Source organism: Cupressus sempervirens, chromosome 10, assembly GCF_028749045.1.
Source record: "Cupressus sempervirens isolate cs-2001-9-10 chromosome 10, ASM2874904v1, whole genome shotgun sequence".
Lineage (NCBI taxonomy): Eukaryota > Viridiplantae > Streptophyta > Pinopsida > Cupressales > Cupressaceae > Cupressus > Cupressus sempervirens.
In genome coordinates this window covers 355,821,270-355,831,456 of record NC_143127.1, presented here as the reverse complement: position 1 = coordinate 355,831,456, position 10,187 = coordinate 355,821,270, and the positions used below count along the sequence as shown (strand labels likewise).

The following is a 10,187-nucleotide window of genomic DNA, read 5'->3' as shown; positions in this document are numbered from 1 at the left end:
CAACATCTATGTATACACAAATAGAAGTAAAGAGTGTACAACGTGGAAAATTTTAATTTAATATTAATATTAATTACAACATCATAATTTAGTGTTGAGTTCATTGCGTATTGTTTGTGGCTAAATATATATGGGAAAAACAGACAAGATATACCACGAACCCTAGGATACGGAGAATAATATTATTCTAAAAACAAAGCACAAAAGACAAGTGAAAAGAACCGCGTTGGTATACAAGACAAATAAAGCACCGTAAGTAGGAGAAAGTTGAAACAAAAAAACCGTATAAGGAAGTGACGTGCACGCTTTATGGCCAGGGAATTAATTGAATTCCTTGGAGTCGGCCAGTGTCATAGTCCTAGCTACGAGGAAACAAACTTCGAGGAAACAAACTTGGGCAGCTTTTGTGCGTTACAACTAGATTACATGAATTTTCACCCATAAATACCCCAGGCCTAGATTGTAATGCCGTGCATTTGGTGAGAAAGTCGATCAACAAGCAAGGATGGGTATTCTGAGGAGAGCGTCATTTGTCATGTTTGTGGTGATAACGACCGCGTTAATCATGAAAAACTCAGTTGTTTCTGCAGAGGAACGCAAAGAGTCACAGATTTATATTGTTCATGTGAACGAACCGGAAATAGGACTAGCGAGCCTTGAAGAGCGCAAGAAATGGTATTCATCGTTTCTGCCTGAGACGAAACCAGCAGACGCAACCGGAATAGAAGGAGACGTAGAAGTAGAAGGATCGTCTCATACAAATCTAGTGCATGCATACGAGAATGTCATAACTGGATTTGCAGCCCGATTAAGAAAATCTGAACTGGATGCGATGAGAAAAATCCCGGGCTTCGTGAATGCGTATCTTGATAGGATGTTGCACTTGCAGACAACGTATTCTGCAAAGTTTCTGGGCCTGGATTCAAGTAAAGGATTATGGCCGAGATCGAAGACCGGCAAGGGCATCATAATTGGTGTTCTGGACGGCGGCGTATCGCCGGAGAGCCCTTCGTTTCAGGCAGACGACAAGATGGGTGCCGTGCCTCTTCGGTGGAAGGGAATCTGCCAGACTTCGCCGGATTTCAATGCGTCGAGCTGTAACAACAAACTGATCGGAGCGAGAATCTTCGTAAGCGGCACGGCAAGGGACTCGGACGGACACGGCACTCATACTGCGTCCACGGCCGCCGGGAGCCCCGTCGCCGGTGCCGGAGTTTTGGGTTACGCGGAGGGAACTGCACAGGGGATGGCCCCCGGCGCTCACATTGCCGTCTACAAGGTTTGCAGGGACGACCGATGCAGTACCTCTGATGTTCTGGCGGGCATGGACGCCGCCATTTCGGACGGCGTGGACGTGCTCTCGCTCTCTCTTGGCGGCGGCGGTGTGCAGTTTTATCAGGACGACATTGCCATTGGGGCCTTTCGTGCGGTGGAGAGAGGTATCTTTGTGAGCTGCGCGGCGGGGAACAACGGGCCGGCGGAGCCTTCTAATCTTCAAAATGTCGCGCCGTGGATCATGACGGTTGGGGCGAGTTCCATGGACAGACATTTTGTCGCGAATCTCAAGCTCGGAGACGGAACAATCCTCTATGGTGAATCACTCTTCAACGGCATGAAGAGCCAGAGTACGGAAATGACCCTCGTACTGGGAAACTTGTGCGAGGGCGGCGCGTTGGATTCGAACTTGATAAAAGGAAATCTGGTTGTGTGCATGAAAGGCGGTCCTACGACGGCAGAGCAACAGGGAGAAGCTGTTAAAGAGGCCGGAGGAGGCGGCGTCGTATTCATTAATGATATGTCCGCCGGGGAGGAAATCCGAGTGTCCGTTCAAGTATTGCCGTCAACGACCCTCGGCTACAAGGCAGCGCTTGCGATGGATGCGTATATGACTTCTACCAAGACCCCAAAGGGGGCAATTCAGTTCGAGGGCACCGTCTTTGGCGCCGCGAACAATATCCCGGCGCCGGCGGTGGCGTCGTTTTCGTCTCGCGGGCCCAATCTGATAAGCCCCGAAATTCTGAAACCTGACGTGATCGCTCCTGGATTTGCCGTCATAGCAGCTTGGCCTTCGTATCTCAGTCCCTCGGGTGTCGCTGAAGATGCGAGAAGAGTGATGTTTAATGTAATGTACGGCACGTCAATGGCGACCCCGCACGTAACCGGGTTGGCTGCTTTGCTCAAAGCCGCGCACCCGGACTGGAGCCCGGCGGCCATTAAGTCTGCCCTAATTACTACTGCAGATTTCCTCGATAAGAAAGGTGGGCCAATAGTAGACGGTGGAAAGAACTTCGCACCGGCTAGTATTTTCGCTACGGGCGCTGGACACATAAATCCTGAAAGAGCAGCTGATCCGGGTCTTATCTATGAGCTTAGTGCCCAAGATTATGGTCTGTATCTCTGTGGGCTGAAGTACACGGCGTCTCAGATTCGCGTGATCCTAAACAAGGATATTGTTTGCCCTGCCAATGGTGAAAGCACGCTCCCGGGCAACCTCAATTATCCGTCCTTCTCTCTGGTTTTTAATAACCCGGCATCTATTACCTTGAGAAGAACCGTGACTAACGTTGGACCGGCGAAATCTACATATAATGTCAATACTGTTGCTCCCATGGGAGTGGATGTCAGCGTGAGTCCAACGTCGTTATCATTCGGAGCAGTGATGGAGAAGGAGAGTTACAGCGTCACGTTTGTAGCAAGCAAAAACAATGCTACCATAGCATCTGTCTCTCAAGGCTCAATTACGTGGGTTTCAAGCTCTCTTGGTTACACCGTTAGGAGCCCTGTGTCTGTGACTTGGAATAACCGGGTTTGAATTTGAGGTCCCATATTCAATATATATTTATTTATGTAATCAAATAAAATTTTGGAACTGCGGTCAAGATATTGACTCGCGTTTTGAGGAGCGACTAATAAAATCTAATCACGTAACTGTTCTGCAACTGCGGACGGGATCGTAACGCTTCCCTCATATTCCGTTTTATAGTTTTCTTCAAGAATTATGTTGATGTCACGTTATGTCACGTTAAGGTAGTCGTAGCCTTTTCCAGGGATTGCCATCATAAATACAATTTTTTCTTTTATCCACGTCTGCTCTCTTCGTTGTTCGATTTTATAATAGCGACGTAAACTAATTAAATTATCCGAATTCCAAGAAAGTAAAATACAAAATCATGAGCCATTCAAATAGGAAAGCTATTACTCAAATAATCATGTATTATGGTCAAACATCTTTAAAAAATGCACAAATAATTTTACATCTTTATCACCTTTTTTTATTGTATCACATATTTTTCACAACAATCGAATATTGTAAGAATTTGGCTTAGGCCAGAATTCACCCAAGAACAAAAGAACTCAACAATAGCACACAGTAGACCAAAATAGGCAGAGTATGATCAAAATGATGATATTCATTCAATAATGGATAAAACCAACATATTCTGAGTACACTAGGAGTGCCTGAATATAAAGGCCTCAGGAGAGCTTCTAAAATGCCTAGAAGTTAGCACCATGACATGTCATACAACCAGGGACATGTCCACCAGATATGGATTATCCTCCATTAAGCACGGGAATAAGTGCGATGATGTGAGGATAAGACTACAATGGTGTAGCACGGAAATCAGTGGAGTAGACAACATGTGCTAAATGAGGAGTGCGGAAAACTGTGTTGTCACCATGACAACTAAGTAAATGATGCATACTCCTGTGTTGTAGACACCATGTGCCTAATTAGAGTTGCGTAACTCAATGAGAGTTCACAAACTCCTAAGTGTCTCACCTAAAATAATAATAAAATAATGCAAAATAATTAAATAATGCATTAACCTAAGTAAAACTTAAGTAAGTGTAATAAGTAAATACTTATTTACATCAACACCCCCCCTTAAGTGCAAGTTAGGGGAATGCCCTTAAACTTACGCAATCTAGGATGAAAATGCAAGATGGGTCCCGGCTACTAGGCCATGTTAGGTGCCCATGTACATAATGATATGCAATCTCCCATAAAGCGGGGAAAGAGGGAAAACCTCATGGGAAAAACCCTCCCCCAAAAAGAGAGATAAATAGGATGCATGGATGGATGGAGTAATCAAGACCCCCCCATTATGACATACATCCAATATATACATAAGAGAATGAGAGAAGGAAGAGAGACAGAATGGGCTCCCCCCCCCAAAAAGAATGCTGAACAGTGAATGCTCCAGTAAAGAAGCTGATCCAAGACTGCAGAATGGTGTTCCTCCCCTTAGGAGGAAACAATGCCAAGGGTACAAATGAGACACTTCCGCTGTGTGTGGAAAGAATCCCATGGATAAGTGATGTCTCTGAAACCTGCTCATCTGGCTGAAGAATCTGTCCCAAAGAACTGTCTGTCCCTGCAACTGATGAAGAACCCTGCTGCAACTGCTGATCATAAGTATCCACATTCACTTCAACCTGTAAGGATCGATCATGTAGAGAATGAACAAGAGAGTCTAAAACTCTCGTGACAACTGAAGAAGGTAATTCTGCATCAAGAAGAAGAGGCAGATCATGAATACTATCCCCCAAATCTGTCACTGAACCTGTATCTGGAAGACTAAATGTACCCTGCTGTTCTGGACCTATCACTGTGGTGATCTATGCATGCGGACTGAACTGATGAAGTGACCTCTCACTGTATCTGTCGACAGAACTCCACGTGTCTGAAGTTGTTGAAGCACTATCGCTGGTGTCACTATTAGTTTCCACACTGTATGATGTGCAAAGAGGAGTAGAGAACAAACTCGAAGAACTTTCTTCAAAGTGAACATCCTTCTCCACAAAAATCTGATGTGTCTTAGGATCAAGAAGTCTATATGCCTTCACACTGTCTTCATAACCAATGAAAGTACAAGGCCGAGATGTCTGTGCCTTGCGACCCCTGGAAGATCTGTTTTCCCATGCAGGACAACCGAAGACTCTGAAGTGTGTCACAATAGGTTTTCTACCACACCATGCCTCAAAAGGAGTTTTTCCATCTAAGGCAGGATGAGGAGAACGATTAAGAATGTGAGTGGCACTTGAGATTGCTTCGACTTCTAATGATGGATCTAGAGACTTGGCATGAATCATGCAACTTGCCATAGACTTAACAGTTCAGATCCTCAAAGCTGCAACATCGGTCTTATGCGAATTAAATGCTGAAGGAATCTAAAGATCAATGCCCTCATGTCTACAAAAAACCTTAAGTCTTTTGTTCACATCCATGTTTCCATTGTCCATGCGGAGTACTTTGATGGCCTTTCTGGATTGTCGTTCTACATGAGCCTTGAAGTCTAGAAGTGTGTCCAAAACTTCACCCTTACTATGCAGAAAGTAGACCCAAGTGAACCTTGAAAAGTCATCAACTAAGGTAAGTATGTAGCGACCCTGGTTGAATGCAAAAGGACCTGCTAATACCATGTGAACCACTTGAAGAACACTTGTTGCTCTAGAAGAGTTCCCTCTTTGTAACTTCCCCTCTGGATGCATATCCACTGAATCTGATGAACACTTACCCTTAGAAAAGTTGATTTGAGGTAGACCTTTGACCATGTGGTATGTGCAAAGTTGCTGAAGATAGCGATAGTCAAGATGACCATACCGCTCATGCCATAATTGCATGTTTGAATGTGATTGTGATAACAAGGCCTTTGAAGGAGTCTTGGATACAAAATGCGAGAAAGAGTACAACCTCTTGTGATCATTCACTTTCCCTACTGCAACCAAGGAATTATCTTTAAGACTGTGCACTTGAACTGAGTCAGGAAGGAACTCAACTCTATTTCCATCTCCGAGGTGTGTAATTTGGTAGATTGAAAGGAGATTTGAACTTAGGTTTGGAACATAGAGAACCTCTTGAAACTCTCCATTTTCCATTTCCACGTTCCCTTTTCCTTCAACTTCCATTTTGCTATCATTCCCCATGAAGATGTGTGGTACCCTTGAGCTATTCAATGAAGAAAAATCCCCCTTTGAAGAACCCATATGATATGAGGCACTTGAGTCAAATATCCATTCCTTCAAAGAGTTTGCATTTGCCATGAGTTCTTGCCCTTTGTTCTTTGAATCTGAAGAAGATCCCTTCTCCTTATAAGCATTAGGCAATGGAACATTATGTTTCTTCATGATGTTGGTCAATTCATCAATCTTTTTAAGATAGCAATCATGCTCTTCATGACCCATTTTCTTGCAATAAGCACACTTCTTCTTCTCCTTATTATTGTTGTCCCCTTTCTTGTTGGAATTCGAGGACTTGCCTTGTTGATTAGATTGAGGTGTTGTCTTTTCTGCATCCTCAGATTTGCTCTTCCATTTCTTCTTACCCTTTCCTTTGTTTGAAGATTGTCCAGCTGAATGTTGAGAACCCTCATTGGCCACCAATGCTTTGGTCTGAGGTGATTTGAGAATCCCCATTGTTTTCAACTTCTTTTCTTCATCATCCAACAGTTTAGCATATTCATCAAAATTTACTTTCTTGTAGGCAGACCCTAAGGTAGTCTTTGAGGTGTTAAAAGAAGATACAAATGTGGAATATTCAGATGGCAGCTTGTGGTGAATGAGATAGATTAGTTTGTCATCTTTGATAGAATTCCCACAATCAGTAGGCTTTGTCCTTAATTCATTCACCTTGATGATGAAGTCCTGTATTGAGTCATGCGACTTAGGATGTAAGGAAACTAGCTCATCTTCTATTTTAAACACATCTTCTTCAGACACTTTACCATAAAGGCTTTCGAGGGTATCCCAAGCTTCCTTGGATGTAGTACATTTTATGATTTGATACATGATCTTATAATCTACCCCCAAACATATATCACTTAGGGCTTTCCTATCCATGGCTACCCATTCAAAAATTTCACTTGTTGATACATTATCACCTGCTGGTTTAGGAAGAGTACCATCTACATATTGTGAAACTCCATTATGCATTAAGTGATACAACATTTTTATAGACCACATAGCATAGTTATGAGGAGTTAACTTAGGAAAATTAAAGTTTCCCATGATGCAGAAAAATGAAAGAAATTTGCAGAAAAGAGAGAACACAACACCAAGAATACCCCCCCTTTTCACTAAATCAAGAAACCCCCCCAAAATAGATGCTTTGGGCACTTTATCAGTAGTGCGATTACAATGGGCCACTTTCCAATTTTGGCCTTTGTGGACTTTTGATTTTGCTTGTTACAACTTCTCAATAGAGTATAAATCTAAAACTTTACAATGTGCTACAATACTGAAGCATTACAAAGCAAAGAAAGGCCCTATTCTGAAAGTGGCAATTTTGTCCACACAACACTACAATCTGATGCCAGATCTGGAAAGTAGACAAAAAAATACGCACTTTCAAAAAAAATAGAACCTGTTTTCGACTCCAAATGTGCCCAAACGGAGCGTTTGAAGTTGCAAAATGCAGGATTATCCAGGTACAGTCGCCAAAAAATGCAAATTCTGAAAAATCCGTATACCAAAACCAAAAAATAGCTGCACCACTGGAAAATTTAGAAAATTTTGCCCAATTTCAAAAAAAATGGCACTTGATTTGGAGTCCGGATGTGCGATTTATGGCCTCTTGAAGTCGGACTGCCCAAACCAAAATCAATTTGGTGAGGGGTTGCACCAGCAAAAGATGGGGTTAAATTTGATGGTCAATTGGTCGTCGCATCAATTAAAAAATGGCCCGGGTTGACGTCCAGACGGGTGTAAATTTTAGGCTCGCGAAATGGATGACGTCAGCAGAAAACTGGCCCACTGGCTTACGTGGCTGCTGACCTAGGGTTCCATACTGTACGGATTTTACGGAAAATTCTGACGTGGATGTCCGAGTTGGATGATGACTGTATTCCACATGTCAGGGCCTGATGAGGCCGCGTGGATGCTGGCGAAAGTCGCAAATATGGTGACTGTGCGCTGCGCGGCGCTGACTGGTGCAGGTGATGTCCAGTCAATTAACGCCACGTGGCTGGCGATACTGCACTGGGCTATGGGTTTTGCGCCGTGTGGAGCAGGTTGGCGGTGCAGACTGAGCGTCGAATTTCGGGCACAGCGAGCCAGAATGTTTGGCGCTGGTTGTCGCCGGTCTTTTTGCATGTGCCGAAACTCTGCTAATAGTCCCACATTCATGGGAAGGTGGGTTTCTGCGCTTTTTATAAAGCACTTTCGTAGAGTTTCAATCAAACGCAAGGCAGTGGCCCTCCTTGTCGGGGATGATATTGTAGGCGGGAATTATGTGATCCGGCTGCCGCAGACTGACTCGGATCTGGTGCGGCCGAATTTGGAAGCCGATATATAATGCCAAAAATTGACTAATAAACCCTACGATAAATTAATATAGCACCCACCACATAACAGAGCTAGGCTGGGGTCGGCAAAAATATTTTTTTTTCTGACTAAACAATTAATTGGGCAATAAATTCGAAAAAAATCCGAAAAAGGACCCAATATTGTGGAGAGAAAAATTATATCAGATCTAAAAATTAATAATCAGATCAAAGAAACAATCATACCCGATTTGCAAATCGGTGCCTTCGGGTGTCGGTTTGCAAAAAAATTTACCCTCACGATCAACTTTCACCCAAGATAGGTGAATTTATAGTCAATCTTCACCGATTCAGCACTCCGGACGCAACGGAGAGGTCAAATTTGGCTCTAGACGCTCCCAATTTCTGCGAATCCTCTGGAATTGATGTGCTCAAGCATGAAAGGTCTCGAACGGCTATGTGATGACAATCCTCCTCAGCTCTAATACCATGTAAGAATTTGGCTTAGGCCAGAATTCACCCAAGAACAAAAGAACTCAACAATAGCACACAGTAGACCAAAATAGGTAGAGTATGATCAGAATGATGATATTCATTCAACAATGGATAAAACCAACATATTCTGAGTACACTAGGAGTGCCTGAATATAAAGGCCTCAGGAGAGCTTCTAGAATGCCTAGAAGTTAGCACCATGACATGTCATACAACCAGGCACATGTCCACCAGATATGGATTATCCTCCATTAAGCACGGGAATAAGTGCGATGATGTGAGGATAAGACTACAATGGTGTAGCGCGGAAATCAATGGAGTAGACAACATGTGCTAAATGAGGAGTGTGAAAAACTGTGTTGTCACCATGACAACTAAGTAAATGATGCATACTCCTGTGTTGTAGACACCATGTGCCTAATTAGAGTTGCGTAACTCAATGAGAGTTCACAAACTCCTAAGTGTCTCACCTAAAATAATAATAAAATAATGCAAAATAATTAAATAATGCATTAACCTAAGTAAAACTTAAGTAAGTGTAATAAGTAAATACTTATTTACACCAACAAATATAATAGGATCTCAATCTAAGGTATTTTTAAAGAGCAAATATTTTTTCCTATCTAACACCAAACATCTAATTTCTTATTTAGATTTTCCTTAATTTTCATCATTTATAAATAATATTCTCATTAATGTTTTCTTATCATGTCTTTGGACTAAAAAGTATATTTGTTATACATAATTTAAAATGAAATGTTTAGTCCCTATCATCTAAGGTGAGGACTAATGTTTTTGTATTTCTCCTTTTTATTAAATTTAACCTCAACAAATGTGAAAACCATCAAACATTCTTTATATACTATACTCCCCTTATAAATATCTATTAAAATAAATTTTCCATAAAAAAATTCTCATTCCTCCTTTAGCTAAGCTGCTTTTTCTTACTGATCTTTTAATTTCCCTACTTAGAAAACTCAATAGAAAGTTGAGCTTAGGGAGTTAACATATTGCATAAAACATTGATAGTTGTGCCTCAATATGTCTCATCATGTACTACATAGATGGTCAACCCTCCCTCCCTCACAGAGATGCCCTTCTTCACTTCTTTATGTACCTATGCTCTAGGCTCAAGATCAACCTTCTTTCCCTAGCTAGATTGTTTCAAAGATGTATTTTAGTTCCATGATGTGCTCTTAAAGCCCTATTTACAGATCTATGGCTTCTCAATTTGAACTTGAAGAAGATTCTAAGCACTCACTTGCTTTGAGAAGAATGTGGTTTTTCTAGGTTGAGGTTTGTCTTTTTAAGTATATCTAACACACGCAAATCTTTCTTTCTAACAATGGCTTTCAAAATGATATTGAAGTAATCTAAAATTGAAGCACTTTTGTATCTTGCACTTAACTTATGCCTTGTATCTTCCTTGTAAT

The 10,187-nt window shown here is 42.0% G+C and overlaps 1 pseudogene across 1 annotated transcript; it reads left to right on the top strand.

The window, feature by feature from the left end:
- Positions 1-477: 477 nt before the first annotated feature.
- Positions 478-3,084, top strand: LOC149534067 (subtilisin-like protease SBT1.2 pseudogene; annotated as a pseudogene). Its single transcript, XR_016356964.1, has one exon. The product of XR_016356964.1 is annotated as a subtilisin-like protease SBT1.2 pseudogene (transcript).
- The last annotated feature ends 7,103 nt before the right edge of the window (positions 3,085-10,187 follow it).